The following is a 16,342-nucleotide window of genomic DNA, read 5'->3' as shown; positions in this document are numbered from 1 at the left end:
TCTAGTAGAACACAAGTTGAACAAGTATGATGCAGCTGCTAAGAAGCTGAATGCTATTTGGGTTGTATTAATAGGGGCATAGAGTCCAGGTCATGGGAACTAATAATCTCACTTTATTCTGCATTAGTCAGACCCACCTGGAACACAATATTCAATGTCCTTTTTAGACTGAGTTGCCCAAGACAAAGAACATCAATCTCCTGGACAAGGAAGGCTTTGGAAACTAAGTCCTATATGAGTAATGGTCAAAGCAACTGGGTACATTTAGCTTGCAGAAGAGGTATGGAGGGTGACTGACAAAATATGTGGTAATTTTGCAAGATGAGAGTTGAAGTAGAAGGAGATGTACCACAGAGTGGTGATTTTCATTTGTATGAAAGCTGAAATCTGTGATTCCAGCTACAGTCCTGCACTGTAGTTTGAAATCAATCAATCAATCAATAAAAACAGCATCCATTCATCATAGAATCATAGAATGCTGTGTGCATTTTGATACTTTCCCATTATAGCTCTGGTTGAATTTTTTTCTCAAATAGAATCTTGAACTACACATCTATTCAAATTAAATGTATGTATTTTGTGGGTCTCAAAGCCTTGAGATTCTTGAGAATTTGAGATATCTTTGAATCCCATATTTGAGTCAGCTCTTGGATGATTCTGGCACCCCTAATAATTCAGAGTGTTGATATTCTCTTCTTCATATTTCCCTGGGGTTGTTTCTCCAAGACTGGTGACAGTTTGTGGGAAGGAAGGGGCATCCATGGAAGGGGGCTCAAAAAAGTCAAGCCCCACTCCTTTTAAAAAATGTATATGTGTCACACACATAAAAAGGGGAAGTGCTTCAATCACATGGCTACAGCTGCCTTCTTGACTTTTTTGACACCTCCATGTGGACACCCCAGGGTGGCATCATGTTTTTGGAATGGAAAGGGAGAAAATTTAAAATCCCACAACTCACACTCAACATCTCAAGCACTCTGTCAATTGTGCCACTATCTCCCTTCTTCCCAATCACCTCTTTTTGGTAGCAATGAAGACTTCTTCAGACCTATTCACAAGAAGAGATTTTAAGGCTGGGAAGCAGCATTAGGATGCTTGATGCAACAACCTGACCAATTTTGTAATACTTTATAAATGAAAGTCTTAAAATAAAGGGGGAAGATGGAAGTAAATAATACTTAAAAATCCATATCCTTTTTTTTGGTCATTGTTCCTGGTTTGTATCATTATGCTAATCTTATTTTGCAGCACCTTTATTGAGTTTGTTTGGTCCTCTGAAGTCCTCTGATCATTCGAGTGGTCTTGACTGCCATCTGGGCAGAAAAGAAGACCATAAAATGAATAAAGAACATTCAGAATATTCTTTGTTTCTTAAAGAGGGAAAGGCTCATTTGGTCAATCCATCAGTGACCCAGATTAAAAACTAACAAACAAACAAACTGTTGTGTGTTGTGGAATGGCAGTGATGTGAAAGATTTCTGCTGGAAATCTTGGCCAGCTGCTGCCAATCAAAGTAAATAGTGTTAGTTTAGATAATTAAATTATCTGGCAGAAGCTTCCTAGGTTCATACAAGGGATGAGATCTTACAAAATAACCTCATCTCCCAGCCCAATCTGTCTGAGGTGTGATTAAAGACTGTCTCAATACTTAACTTGCCCCCTGTTCCCAAAGGAAGTTGCAAAGCCTCATCTTAGTCAAAGGATTATAATTTTGTTAGCAAATTAGGAGCTGCAATAGATTAACCACAGGCATCCCCATTACAAGGCAACAGGTTATCCTTATCTAATTCCCTTAGGAAAACCCCAGTCATTTCTAAGCCTTAACTACTAACCAGCTAATCCAATCTTGATGTTTTATTTCTCTGCAAAAGCTTTTATGCTGATGGCTATTATATCCTAATATATTCTTGCAGCTTCTTTTTTGTGCTTTTAAAGTTACATAGCACCATCCTGTTGCTATTTTCATAGCTGTGTTTTGTTTGGGCATGAATTAGGCTTGATCCAGAAAAACAGCTGATAACATAGTTAAAGAAATAAAATTCTGTGTTTGAATCTCAAACTGCCACCTCCCATATTCTTTCAAAATAACCTCTGAAACTGGTTTTCAGACAGCCTGGTGGGCTGTAGAAGAATGCCTCTGTTGGCAAAACAGGCTTCCTGCTGTTCCAGAAGTTTTGTTCAGGATCCATAGATGGAGTATGGATGATTGGTACTGATATGTATCCTTTCTCCTGATGGGCTGTACTGGCTGTTTGTTTTGTTGTGTGTGTTATCCTGTATACCACCTAAACTCATTGGATTTGGTGGCCTATAAATCTAAACAAATAAGTCCTCCCCTACGGATCCCAACCAAGCCAGTCCAACATGCTTTACTGCTCACCTCCTATACAAAAGCCTCACTATGAAAACCCTTCTCAATCTACAGGTATTTGGGCATAATTTGCCCTTAAATGGAGAGGTAAAATATAGCTTGCTCTATGCTTGTCAATGACAGTGTAGAAGAAAAGGGAGCGGCTGCTATAAAACCAGAGAAATCTCATGTTCTAAGTTGTGTGACAGTGCCTGAAGGTCAGGCACAGACATTTGATGAAAAGGACCCTGACAGGTAAGATTCCTTTTAACTATTAATGACAGAAAAGAGAAGTGGAAAAGATAGCTCACTGCAGATACGGTGCCGGCTAATCACTGAAGTCATTCCAAAGATGACCTGGAGAAAGGGCCCCATTCCTCAGCCCTTGTGATGGCATACGCATGCAAACACCCTGTTTGAGAAGATATACTCTGAGAGTGACTGATAGTAGAATATATGATTGCCAAAGATCACACTCAACCTTGAAGAATACAGAATTAGGCTCAGCTTTCTTTTCCACTGTGAAAAAGGGAGATTATGTATCATGGGCCTTCTTGCTTTGGATCTCAAGCTTGCTTCTTAAGTGCCCTTAGAAGATGGTACCAATCATTCTGATAGTACACAAAAGCAAACAGCATTCCAGGCACCTACCAGGAAAATGACATAGATCTGTCAAAATTGAAGGTTAATTGAGCACTGTAGCTATGAATGGCGTAAACTACATAACCTGAGATTTAGATATTTTTGGTTAATCTTTTCCCATACTGATCTGCATAATTAATGAGATTTGTATCTGGGAATCTTCTGGTGGAGAACGGAGAGCTTTTTCATTAATGGTGACCCACCTTAGACCTAACTGACCTTGACTGATCTTAAAAAGCTAAGCAGAGTCAGAACTGGCTAGTACTTGAGTGGGAGATTACTTAGAAGTGCCAAGGATGCAGGTTAGATTGCAAAGTTGAAAAAATATGTGAGAATAGAACAATGACAAACCACTTCCATATAGTTTCTGAGAAAACTACATGGACACATCCATGATGTCAGCAGGAGTCAAGCTCAGCTCAAAGGAGATAATCTCAACTTGCCCAGTTTGGGGAACCTGTATCCCAAGGCAGTATACCTGCCGTCAATGCTACCAAAGGCACAAGGGAAATACATATTTATTTTTTCCAAAACTTTGAGCATTTCCAGGGTTGTCTCAATGTTCATATTATTTAAGCAATGGAGTTAAACTTTCAGCTGCTACTGTGATTTCTTGGCTGTTGATTTTGTTAGTTTTTATTATACTGAATTAGGATATATTTTAGATGTTACAGGGTAGCTTTTTTTTTCTGGAAAGCAGGTGGAGATGTATAGCAAACCATCTATGGCACTGCTGCTGCGTATTACAATTTCACAGTAGCCATTGAATTATGCAGAGGGGTTCTCTTGGCCAAAATGCAAACCATTCAAAGATCATCTTTTCTCTTGGATTATCTTGACTGGGGTTAAATATCCACTATTTGTTTTCTTACCCAAAGCTGTTAGAATGTGTGTTCTTTCTTAGTCTGCTTATTTACCTACCATGTTTCTTCTTGACAGAAATCAGAGAAATGTGCCCAACATTGGTCATGCATAGGAACCAGTGGCGTCTGTCTCTGATGAGGCAGAGGAAGTGACAAGTGATGCCCAGACACCTGAGACACAGTAGGTAAATCTACTTAGTTTCCCCAGCTCTTTCAACAGTCTCGTGTAAGAGTTTAATATGAAACCAGTGACTGAAATATGAGTTGACAAACAAGTAACTAAGGAAGGAGAATGCCCCTTGGACTGCCATTTGTAAGGTAGGCAGTAATAAATGCACTATGACAATCAAAAACCCTCAAGAATGTTTCAGTAGAGATATAACAGTAGAAAGCCAGCAAGACCAAGAGATTGGTTTTAAATCATAGCTTGATAGTGGACCAAGTGTTGATCTATATGGGAAATTAAAAGATAGTGGTGTGATGAAGCAGTTGTCAAGGCAAATGAATTTTCAGGATGTGCTGAATCAAAGTAGAGTGGGGGAGGCTTTCTTTCATCACTTGCTAAAAACTGAGCTGGACAGAAGATGGAACTATCAGAGTATCTAGTTACTGCATGGGTAGCCATAATGTGTTTTGAATTTGTTCTCTGTTTTGGATAGCCCTGTAGTGGCAGGGTGTCATAGGAATCCATGAACATTTTAACAGATCATGGCAAGCAAACTCTTCACATCTATTTTCAATCCTCCATCTGTGAAACAGGAATAATTGTAATGCAACTTAGTGAGTATTGTTCTGATGTATGGGATGGAATATCATCTTGGTCACCTTTGGACACATAAATGGGCTATCCATAAAATAGAAGGTGGGATGAAGATCAACTTCAGAATTATTTTAAACTCAGAATCCTGATCTTTCAATAATCTTAATGGTGAGAGCTGGCAAAAACAATCCCACCTCCCATTCCCAATAAAATGGTCCTTTCATTCCTATAGTTACAGAAACTGGAGTTATATTAGGTTTACCAATAGGAATTAGCTGATGGTATATATATTGTGGGAAAATTGGACTATTTTCATTATGAGCGATTCTGAAAGGGCGGATGTATGACATCCTCTAGCTCAAGCATGGAATCCTGTCTGGCCGATAAGTAATTTAGGAAGGTCCTACCTCCTCTCTCCTGAAGCCTTTTTTCTTCTGCCAAAGCTCTAATCCATCCTTAGCCTCTATGTTCGAGTGAATGAAACAGCTCTTATCTTAAAGCAGCTGTACATATGTGTGTACACAAACACACACACAACATATGGTTGTCTAGAGAGCCATATTTATGGATAGGTGGGCCCAATCCACATCATACACACCAGCTGTGATGAGTTCTTATCAGATGCTGCAGTCCACAGCAGCTGTCCATGGATGCTGAGTGCTGCCACTGATTTTTCTATTTTCCTGAGCCATCTGTACACAGTGATGATCCTGTGATACTCTTCACAGAAAAGAAAATCTGTACTATAATTTTCAATATCCATTTACCTTAGGTATTAATTTTTAATTGTGGGGTTGGGTATGTAATCAAATTAATAGCCTAGGATTAATTGCTTTGGACCATTTTAAGTACCCTTCTTTTCTGATTTATCAAACTCATGCTTAAAATGTTTTGCATTTCAAAGGCTGCATCAGAGTGGACTCTGATTAGTACTGTATTTCACATTATTCTGATCTCAGCTAAGAAGCACTGCAAGGAAAATGAAGACAGGTTCTGAGTACACATTTCCAATTTGCATGCAATTCTCTCTCTCTCTCTCTCTCTCTCTCTCTCTCACACACACACACACACACACACACACACAGAGCGAGCGAGCGAGTTCCACACTGGCCTGACAACTGTAATGACATGGTCCATTTTGTTCCTGTTAGAACATAAAATATCTGGATGGTACTAGGTTGGCAGCATCTAGTTGCTCTACATTTCTGTTTTCAGTGAGCAGCTGAGCATGCCAGTAAAAGTGGCTGGCAGAGGAAATATTAAGTACCTTCTTTCTGTTTAATATACATGGTTTGCAGAAAACAGAAACTGAACATAGATAATATGCATTCTTTCCATGTGTCAATTCTAAGCACAGTAGGTATGTCCAGTATGGATGCTATGCACTGCTCTAATTTTGCCACTAGGTGGCACTATGGGATTAGCTGATTATTAAATTTTGCTATGACATTGGCATATAGAATTCAAAACAGTTTTATTTCTTTGATCTCCCATTGGCTTCAGTAGTTTATTCCAATCCTAAAGCAAATTGGGTTTATCTGGCATAGATGCTCCTGCAATTGATGGATATGCCAAAGCTTGGTCTTAAATTAATTTTGTTCATTTCATAAAAATACATATATTTTTTTAATGCAGTGAATGAACTGCTAGTGGGATTTGTATTTCCAAACAAGATTCTGATTGCATTTCCTGGAATGTATCTGATTTGCATAGTTATTCACTCAATCAGCTGCCCCTTTACATATGACTTCATCCTTGGGTGCAGCTGCCTAGCAGTTGCTTCCATGCTGATCTTGTTACTTGTACGTTCTTCCATCTGTGTGTTTCATCCAGTCGCCATGTTTACAAAATACACATGTACAAACATGAAGGGACTTGTTTTTCCCTCCCCCTCTCTCACAGGGACAGAGCAGGGGCTCATCTATTAAAACTAACTGTGCGGCAGAGACAAAGAAGCATTTCTTTCCCCAAAGCGTAGTTACACATTGGAATTTGCTGCCGTCAAATGGCTGCCAAGGGAGATGGGTTGAAAAGAATACCAAACGCATTCATGGCTATTGATAGGGTGGCAGTTTGCTTCTCCAGATTCAAGGGTTGCAGGCCTGGAATACAAATGGCAGGGAAGCCACCGTCGATGGAGGATCTCACTCCCCTGCTCATGCTTGTGAGTGTCCTGAGTGCACCTGACTGGCTGCTGAAACCAAATGCAAGGCTGAGTGAGCCATTGACCGGATCCAGTGGGTCTCTTATCATGTTCTTGTATCTATTTAGTAAGAAATTCCCTCTTGCATCTGATCACTAGTAGCAAAAGATATGCAGATCCACTTATGGCCTGACTTCATATCTTTGTTGCCTCCTCAACTTTGAAGCACACAGACAGCTTCTGGAACTAGGGAACCCATTCTGCTTGTTTTAAAAGGTTTCAGTCAAATTCATTCATTCATTCATTCATTCATTCATTCATTCATTCATATACATACATACATACATACATACATACATACATACATACATACAGGAACCCATTCTGCTTGTTTTAAAAGGTTTCAAATACATATATACATATACATATACGGAACCCATTCTGCTTGGATTCACAGGTGGGCAGAAACTTGCCCTCCTCTCTTTCTGGTAGGGCAGCTCTCCAGCAACATGAAAGAGCAAAGGTGCACTTAGTAGCTGAAGTCAGCAGATACTTATTTATTTAAAATATTTATGCCACACATTCCCTTAATGGCTCTGGGCAACCTACAAAGTTACAATAAAAACATCTATAAAATCAACATTAAAAGTGCGACAAATCTAAAACACAAAATTAAAGCAGTAGCATTGTCAAGGCCTGAATAAATAAATGTGTTGAGCCTTCCATCCCAAAACAGTTTCAGTTGTAATAGCAGTTTGTTCCATTACTATGGAGAAAGCAAGTTTGATCATTGTTGTTGAGCGTAACTTGGAAGGAGGTGCCATATTGTAGAGAGAGTGTAAAGATGGAGTCTGAGGACTCTGAAGACGGAGTGGAGGAAGAGAACCAGATGACAGTTGGTGAGGGGGCAAAAACCAAAGAGCCTTCAGAGCCTCTAATTGGTGGAGTCTCTGATGAAGAGACTCAGCACCCAATCAGCACTCGACAGTGGACAGTGGACAGTGGCAAAACGAGCTCAAGAGCTTGAAAGGCAATTGGCTCCCTGCTGAAAAGGGTGGGAAAGTCAACTGCTTAAAAGGCACCCACACAGAGAATGGGTTGTCGGTGACAACCGTTCTCTTCTCCCAGCTGCGCTCCCAGATCACACCGCCTCAGCCAACCTCCCTACCTTCTGTGATGACTTTTGTCATGAGCACTGATGGTGAGCAGGAGGGGGCCGCTATCCAGGGGGGAAAATGCATGCGTAGTAGTGAGAATTTGAGCTGTCATTCAAAGAGACACAGAACAGACCCGCCTTGACTTCTGGGGTTTATCTGTCTGGGTTTTCCCACGCTTCCTCAGTTTGGTAGGATTTTCCATCTAATGTAGCAGTAACAAAACACTAGAGACCTATTCCTCATCTCGGTGTGGTTCCTCCTTGTTAGGACAACTTTTCTCCTCAGAATCCTTTCTCTGACGCCCCTCCTGCTTCCTGCCTTGCCGCTGAGCTGCCGCTTGCCCCGGAATCTCTCTCAGCCGCGTCTCCTGCTTCCTGCTTTGCTGCTGCGCTGCTGCTGGTCCTGGATCCGTTCTCCTCAGCTGGGTAGAGCAACTTCATCTCCTGCTGCGCTGCTGCGGCCTCTGGAGTTGCTGGCTGTCACTGCGCTGCTGCTGTCTCCAGAGCTGCTTGTTGCCAATGATCTGATTTGTCTCTGCTCCTTGCCTGGCTGCTGAGTGAGTTCAATCCTCAGTCCGGTTATACTCCTGCCTTGCTGTTGGTGATTCCAGTCAACCAGTTCAGTCTTGCCATTGCCTTGCTGCTGTGCAAGCCAGTTCCAGTCCTGCTGTTTCAATCATCCTGCCACTGGTGACTCGGTCTGTCAGTCCGGCCTAGCTCCCTGTCTGGTCTCAAACAACGCCAGTCCTTGACTCCAGCCACACTGACTGAATTCCTGCCCACACACTTCAGCCATTGCAGTTGCGCATTAATTTGTAATAAATAAAACCCATTAATACCTCTTCCGTATTCAGTCTAGTTGGTCAGAACAGAGGAAGGGAGATGACCTTGACAGAAATAGGCAAGAAATGTTGCCTAGGCAAAGAGAGATGAAGTCCCAGGAAGCAAGATAATATTCAGAAATGGCTCAGGCAGGCTCCTCCCTAATTCACTGAGTATAAGAACAAGGGGTGGTAAAGCACAATCAGACTTGCAAGTTTTTGTTATTATAGCCTATCTCAATAACATATAGTTCCAGTCCTCCTATGGAGTTGATTTTCTGGTCTGTCATGTAAGCAGCCTGGGCCTAAACTACGTAAAGCTTATTCACCACTTTGAGCAACTTAAATTGGGCTCCAAAGGCAACTGTTCACCGGTGAAGCTGTTTCAACATGGGGGTAACATGGGACCTCCAAATGTTACCACCAACTACCTGTGATTTCTGGTCCTTTTTCGAGGAATGCTTTATAACAAGGCTTTGAGGTTTCTAGCGCATGAATTACTGAAACCAGGTCTATCTCCTCCAGGTAAACTTCTCTAAGCAGAGGTATGCCCTGAATTATTAGTCAAAGTTGATCAAAAACTTTCTTTGCCATAAAAGTTTCATGGCTGTCCAGCATCATTGCTAGATCCAGGAGGAAGGAAAGATGGAAAGATAAGGTGTTTTTCCCTGGTTCTATAAAAGGAAGATGTTTATTAAAATGCTTACTGACTTGCAAACAGAGCTGGCTCTACACTTAGGGACAATATAGCAACTTCTCAGGTGGTATAGGGCAGATGGTGTAGGGCAGCATCTACCTATTGCCAGTGTTGAAATAAGTTTTAACTGCCAGTAATTCTGTATGTGGCAGAAAAATGTATTTGACTGCCCCTGTTTGTCAATGATATTACAGCAAATTTGGGGGGTCTTCTTGTGTCAAGTGAAACAGGGATTATCTATGGGTGTTTATCATAACTCTGATTCTGATGCTGGATTAGGGCTACTAATTCTGGGCTGTAAAAATCCAGACTATCACTAGCAAAGGGACCAAGAAAACTCTTAGCAATTTGCTGCCACCTACAGTAGTATATGTACTCCTCATTTAGTGACCACAATTGGTACTGGCAACCCGATCGTGAAGTATTTGCTAAGAGAAACATCATGATTTTATGATTTGTAGAGAGCATTGTGTGCATCCTGCTGGCTGGCAAACCACGGCAGTGGCATTGTTGTGCTTATCTTCATTGAACCTTCCTTGAACTTCCATAGTGGATAAGGTTATAGCAAAAACTTTCCTCACAAGGCAATACGAGCTGTAACCTGAGCTGTGCCAGGAGGCAGGTCATGAGGACTACATGAGCCAAGCACTGCTATTTAGACCAGTCAGCTCTTTGTAATATGAGCTTCATGTTTATAGTAAAAGAATAATAAAAGAGAGCTTACGGCTTGAATCGGGGCTCTCATCCCGAGGAATTTGTGTCTGTGCATTCTTCCTACATTCTTCATGAGAGACCACCACAATGATTTTACTTTAGCTTTTGCTTTATGGACCTGCAAAGGTCATAAATGTGAGGACGGGTCACAAAGTTACTTTTTCATCACCGCTGTAACTGTGAACGGTTGCTAAACGAGGCAGTCACGAAATGAGGACTACCTGTAGATTCCAAATTCTCATTGGCCTTCTAAGGACCCTTATAGTCTTCCTCCAAGCAGATGAGTCTTGCTGGAGTACAGCACAGTGACTGCACAGCAGCTGGCTGTTGGCTTAATCCCTCCTCCATCACTACCACCCACCCAGCTGCGTTGATGAGAATTCCAGGCTCTCGAGATGTGACTAATGTTGAGCTCCTTGGAGTCCTGGAAGCTGCACCAAGGAAGCTGAATGCCTTTTGAATGGGAAGCTACCCTTCCCTTTATTTTTAAGCTTTATTTCATTTTTTTAAAAAAAAGCAAGCTGTTAGAAAGAGGATCCAGCATTTTAAAGGAATGCTGGATTTGTGCAATTTTATAGGTTTCATCAGCCAAACTACAGAGTGGTTTTATTAACTTTCCCAAAAATTGGCTTCAAGGGAACTGTTTTATTGTTCTCCAAATGTAAGAGAAATGCAGGAAATGTGGATGAAAATATACTTAAGCATCATAATGCAAAACCAGTGGGATTTTAGAAAAGTGCTTGGTGTCAGATTCTTTAGTGCGGCCATGCGCTACACCAGTGAGTAGGTTGCTAGCTGTGGAGAAGGTTCTCCTGTAATACCTACAGCTACAAAGGAATCAGGGAGATAGTTGCCTTTTCAATGTTAGCTGTGAGATGAGTAGAGTTTTGCTGTTTGTGCCATGCATGCGGCTTCTCTTTGGCAACTGGCTGGCTAATTGTGATAACCAAAATGCTGTGCTGTATACTGTTGGCATTTGGTCTCATTCGGCAAGACTCATAGTTTCACAATACACACATCACATTGCCCTCCTTCTATTAGGCTGTGCTGAGAACACTTTAAATGTTGTGCTTCTTCATTAAATGGTGATTGTCGTCCTTTTGGGCTTCGAGGAAAGCTTAATGGTTTCAGTATCAGACTGGCAGACGTCCAGTAAAAGTGTCTTGCCCCTCTGCTTCCTTAAGAATATCTGCAGGTGCTTCTGGAGCTCTGGCTATGTCCAGAAGCTCAGTTTCCAAGTCAGGTTAAACTAAGGATTTTCTACTTTCTGACAATTACTGTTGACAGTAACATTAACATTAATTTCTAATCATACTGTTGATGATTTAGAGCTACAGTGCCAGGCTTCACCAAGAATCTTTTTAGTTTTTGTAGTCTAAAAACCAATCCTACCATAATAATGATGCCAATTTCCATCTGAATCTCCACATATACAGGTAGTCCTCAGTTAATTACTGCAATTGGGACCAGAATTTCCATCACTAAGTGTCACGGTAAAGTGCAATGTCACATGACTGCATTGCTTAGTGTGGCAGTTCAGGCACTTCCCTGTTGCCACTGTTAAGCAAATCCCGTGCTGTTGTTAAGTGAGGATGTCTCATGGTTGCTATTTGCACTTCCTGCTGGCATCCCCATTGACTTTGCTTGTAGGAAGCCAACAAAGAAGGTTGCAAATGGTCACCATGTGACTGCAGGATACTGCAATGGCCAGAATTTTGAGGAATGGTCCTAAGTACCACAGCAAGTCTGAATGGTCGCTGAACAAATGGTCATTAAGCAAAGACCATCTGTAGATTATATGTAGTTCTTGTCAGAGGATCAGTTACCTGCAAAACTACATACTGTGCTCTGTTATGAGTTCAAGCCTAATTATCTCCTAAGTTGCCAAACTAGCAATAGCAGACAGCTGAGCCCATGGGATAGAAAGCTGGAGGTCTCAGACCTTCTGTCCTAGAAGTCCTCAGGGTCTTCACAACCTGGCTCTGCCTTCTGCTTTTGTGATAGTGGATTGATAATTCCTGCTGCCACCGACTGTCTTTCAGGGAGCACCTTACCTGGCTTCCACCCCTGAGTCCTAGTGTGTGTGAAAGATAGGGCTCTTACACCCTTTAATTGTGACAATTAAAAGGTCAAGATACAAGAGTGAGCTATTTTCAATAATTCAGTTTCCCAGCTGCATATTATAGAGGTGCAGTAGCTCTTCATCTCTCACTTTGGAAGATAAACTAATTTCACAGGAAATAAAATATTTTTTAAACTTAACTTGTTTTTTTTAAAAAGACAAAATGTACTCTCCCTCTTTAACCATAAGTATTGAAATAAATATGTTCATTGTTGAAGGAGACAAATTACAGAGCTTCTGCCAGCTCTGTAGAACTAGATCAAGAAACTGACTCCACAGGAAGACTTGAGCTATAATCTGCTTGTATTTTCCATCCCTTCCCTCTTATACCCCACTGAGTGAGGGAAGAGCTAGGCCAAGTCTCTTCCTAACACTATCTCCTTTCCTGGGGCTTAAGGAATGCTCTGCCCTTGTTGTTTCCATAACATTTTCTAAATAATCCCTTCAAGGTCACTTCCATGTGTCTCTGCAGCTGCCCGGATCAGCCTCTTACAAATCAATTAAAAAAGAAAATATGAAAGAAAATGTAATGCTCCAGACAGAACTCAAGATGATTCTACTCTGCTACAAATGCAGTGTCTAAAAGAGCCTGGGCTGAAGTTTCAAATTAATCACAGATTACAAAAAAAAAATGTACAGAGGAAAGTGTATCTCCTTGAACAGCCTGAGGTCTATAATAAAGACTGAAATTAAACACAATTCCCTATCTTGTAGAGCAAAATAAGAACATGAAGCAATGAGATTTTAGCACAACACAGAAAACAGATATCAAACTTAGAATAAATTCATGTCTCAATGTTTTACCTATTTCTACAGAAATAACAATTTAAGTCAAAGTTTCTCTGCTTCATTTACCTGTATTTTTCCTCAACACCTGGAAATTCCAGACTTTAATCAGACTCTTTGGGGAATTAATGTAGTCCCTAGTTTTTTCCAGGTTTGGTTCATAGACTTTTGCTTTGAAAGGACCAAATAGACCTTATTTCCAGCAGAGCAAAGGGCTGGAGTATCTCACTCTGTGGGTGACCTAGAGCATCTCTCTCTCTCTCTCTCTCTCTCACTGGGGAAGTGTATGAATAGTCTGTATGAAGGTTGTTCTCCCTTGTGGGGATGAAGATTGACAACTGAGCATGAGAGGCTGGCAAGCAGGCTACATACACATGAACTGTTGTGAGTGTTTGGATTGAGGTTGGATAAAAATGTGAAAACTAAACAAACACTTAAACTACTACACAACAATATTGTTCTCTAAATTAAACTTCTAGGATCATTAGAGTAAAGGTAAAGGTTTCTCTTGACATAAAGTCCAGTCGAATCCGACTCTAGGGGGCGGTGCTCATCTCCGTTTCTAAGCCTTGGAGCCGGCGTTGTCATAGACACTTCTGGGTCATGTGGCCAGCATGACGACTCGGAACGCCGTTACCTTCCCGCCGAAGCGGTACCTATTGATCTACTCACATTTGCATGTTTTTGAACTGCTAGGTGAGCAGGAGCTGGGACGAGCAACGGGAGCTCACCCCGCCGCGCGGTTTCGAACCGCCGACCTTCCGATCGACAGCTCAGCAGTTTAACCCGCAGCGCCACTGCATCCAGCTAACCATTGGAGCCCATATCTTCCAATTTATTGAAGTTCAGAGATGGTTCACATGGGACAATCCCAAAATGAAGAAGCTAAAAATAGCTCCTATGTGGAGCAGTCATACTAGGCTAGGGACGGGCAACCTGTTTCTCTTGAGACCTACATTACTTTAAGATAGGAGTGAGCACCTTTTGATAGGCATGGGCAGTGCTTCACATGGCCTGCTGAAAGTGGGAGTGGCTGCATCAAACCTGTGGGAGGCATTATGGTTTTGCCGGAATGTTCTGAGGGGTGATGTGCTTAGTTTAAAGTTTACACTACAATTTATATTGGTTTCCATTCAAAACAGTGTTGTTGGTTTTCAGCAGTCATGGCCAAAGGAGGCTCCAAGTTTCAGAAAATGAACTTGAGGGTTTCATGTGGCTCCAGGGATGCAGGTGGCCTACCCAGAGTTTAAGAGGAATGTGTTATGGATTGGGCTGAAGTAAGCAACAGAGGGCTAGCACTAAAAACTTATCTTTGGTTCATAATGGTAGTACCAGGCCTTTCATTCACTAGTTTCCCCCACCCCACAGTATTTGTTTATACCTATTCAACATATTTTCACTTCATTTTAAGAAAAATTGCTCTGAATTATTGTGTTGTTTTTATTACTGGGTTACTGACAGGAACTCTCTCTTATAAACACAGACAGACATAGACACAGACCCAGACACCTATATCCTTACCCTCTGAATAGGAGTATACCAGAATAGTTTTCAGAGTTATGATGCCACAGTTATGATGCTTATCTATGATGGTAGATCATCCTGTTCAGTTCAGTGAGATTTTTCTCCCAAGTTACTGTATATAGGATACCTAACTGTAGCCTTAAGTCAAGACTTAGTCTAACTGTTGTTTACTCAGAAATGAGCACATTTAATCCTTTTTTAATTTGTTGGTAGGTGGAGCTCTTATTCCTCCTGACCTTTGACCAGAATCATAAAACACAGAACTACTCTGAAAACTGAAAGATTTAAGCATTTTTTCAATCTTTCCTAAGGAGAGTTGGAAAAAATAGAGCAGCTTTAGTGAGATGTCTGGGCTTGTTTATTTTATTTTTCCTTTCAACACTCCATCTCTCTTAATAATTTTAGCATTGGAATAACTGGTAGATAAAGATGGACCGTGGGAGAAGTTAACCAGATTTGGTCTTTTGAAATATTCTTCAGAAAAAGATTTATCCACATCTACTCCTAAGTCAAGCCATTCTACCTGCTATCTGTGTGTAATGATGCCTTAAATATCTCTTGGGCCATTGCAATGCAGCTCCAGGGCCATAGGCAATTTCTGGTTCCCTTTCTGTGACTCCCACATTTCCCTAGAACCACAACTAATGAAAATGGGTGAATCAATTATTCACCATTCTGAAACTGGAAAGATATACCAACTCTAGTGGAAACCATCAAATGGACTTGAAACTCCCCCCAAAATGGAGTTTGGAAAAATGATGGCTATCCAAACTTCTCTTACATGGATAACATTGCCCTACCCACTGGGTACTATTGCCCTGCCCCCTGTGGACTTTGCTGACCTCTGCTGTAATGTGAAATCTGTTTTTATCACATCTGTGTGAGAGGGAAGGGGCTCTCTGGGCCATATTTTAGGTGTCCAAATTGCAAACCTGAGAGAATATATCACATGTAAGTAAAAGTATATTACATGTAAGAAAAATAATCTGCTACGTAAGATATTAACACATACATACATATACACACATGCACCCCCCGCCCCCAGGTTTTCCCATTCTTCCAAAGAATTCTGGGAGTTAGAGGCTCAACCCCTGGCACAGCTTCGGGAAACCTGTTATGTGTAGGCCTATCATCATGGGCTTTCTGTGCCCAGCTAGGATTTATTTCTGATCCTTTCTTGTGCCATAAAATAAAATGCAGAACCTTATTTTGAAAAGTAGCCTTGATGTGGTATGAATACTAAAAGGAAAAAGAAAAGCCATATCATTTTTCAGCAGAAAGGATTAAACCTTCTCAGCAACCAGGGCAGCTTCACCCACCTACTCTTCTATTTTCACATTTCACACTTTTGTGCATGTGTGCATGCTCATTTAGTGTTAATAAATTCTTGCCTTTCTAATCCATTGTTCTTTAAACTAACAACAAAAATATATAAGGCAAGTAGGAATTGTAATAAGAGAACAAGCTAAGGCTAAAGGCAATGGAAATACAAAAAACAACAGCTGAGAGGAAATATGTAATGCTGAATTGCTAAATGAAACATATTAAGCAAACTTTAAAAAAATATGACAATAGAAATAACATAGCCAATAAAGCCCAAATTTACTGACCATAAGGAATTAATATTCTCTCTCTCCCTCTCTCTCTCCCTCTCTCTGTATACAGTATATATATTATATTATATAGGCTATGGATTACAATAATCCAGGTGCCCACTAGATGGCAAAAAAGAGATACAGAAAATTCTAACCTTTTGCTTCCATC

The sequence above is a fragment of the Candoia aspera genome, chromosome 1 (genome assembly GCF_035149785.1).
Source record: "Candoia aspera isolate rCanAsp1 chromosome 1, rCanAsp1.hap2, whole genome shotgun sequence".
NCBI classification, from domain to species: domain Eukaryota; kingdom Metazoa; phylum Chordata; class Lepidosauria; order Squamata; family Boidae; genus Candoia; species Candoia aspera.
This window is presented reverse-complemented; position numbering follows the sequence as displayed.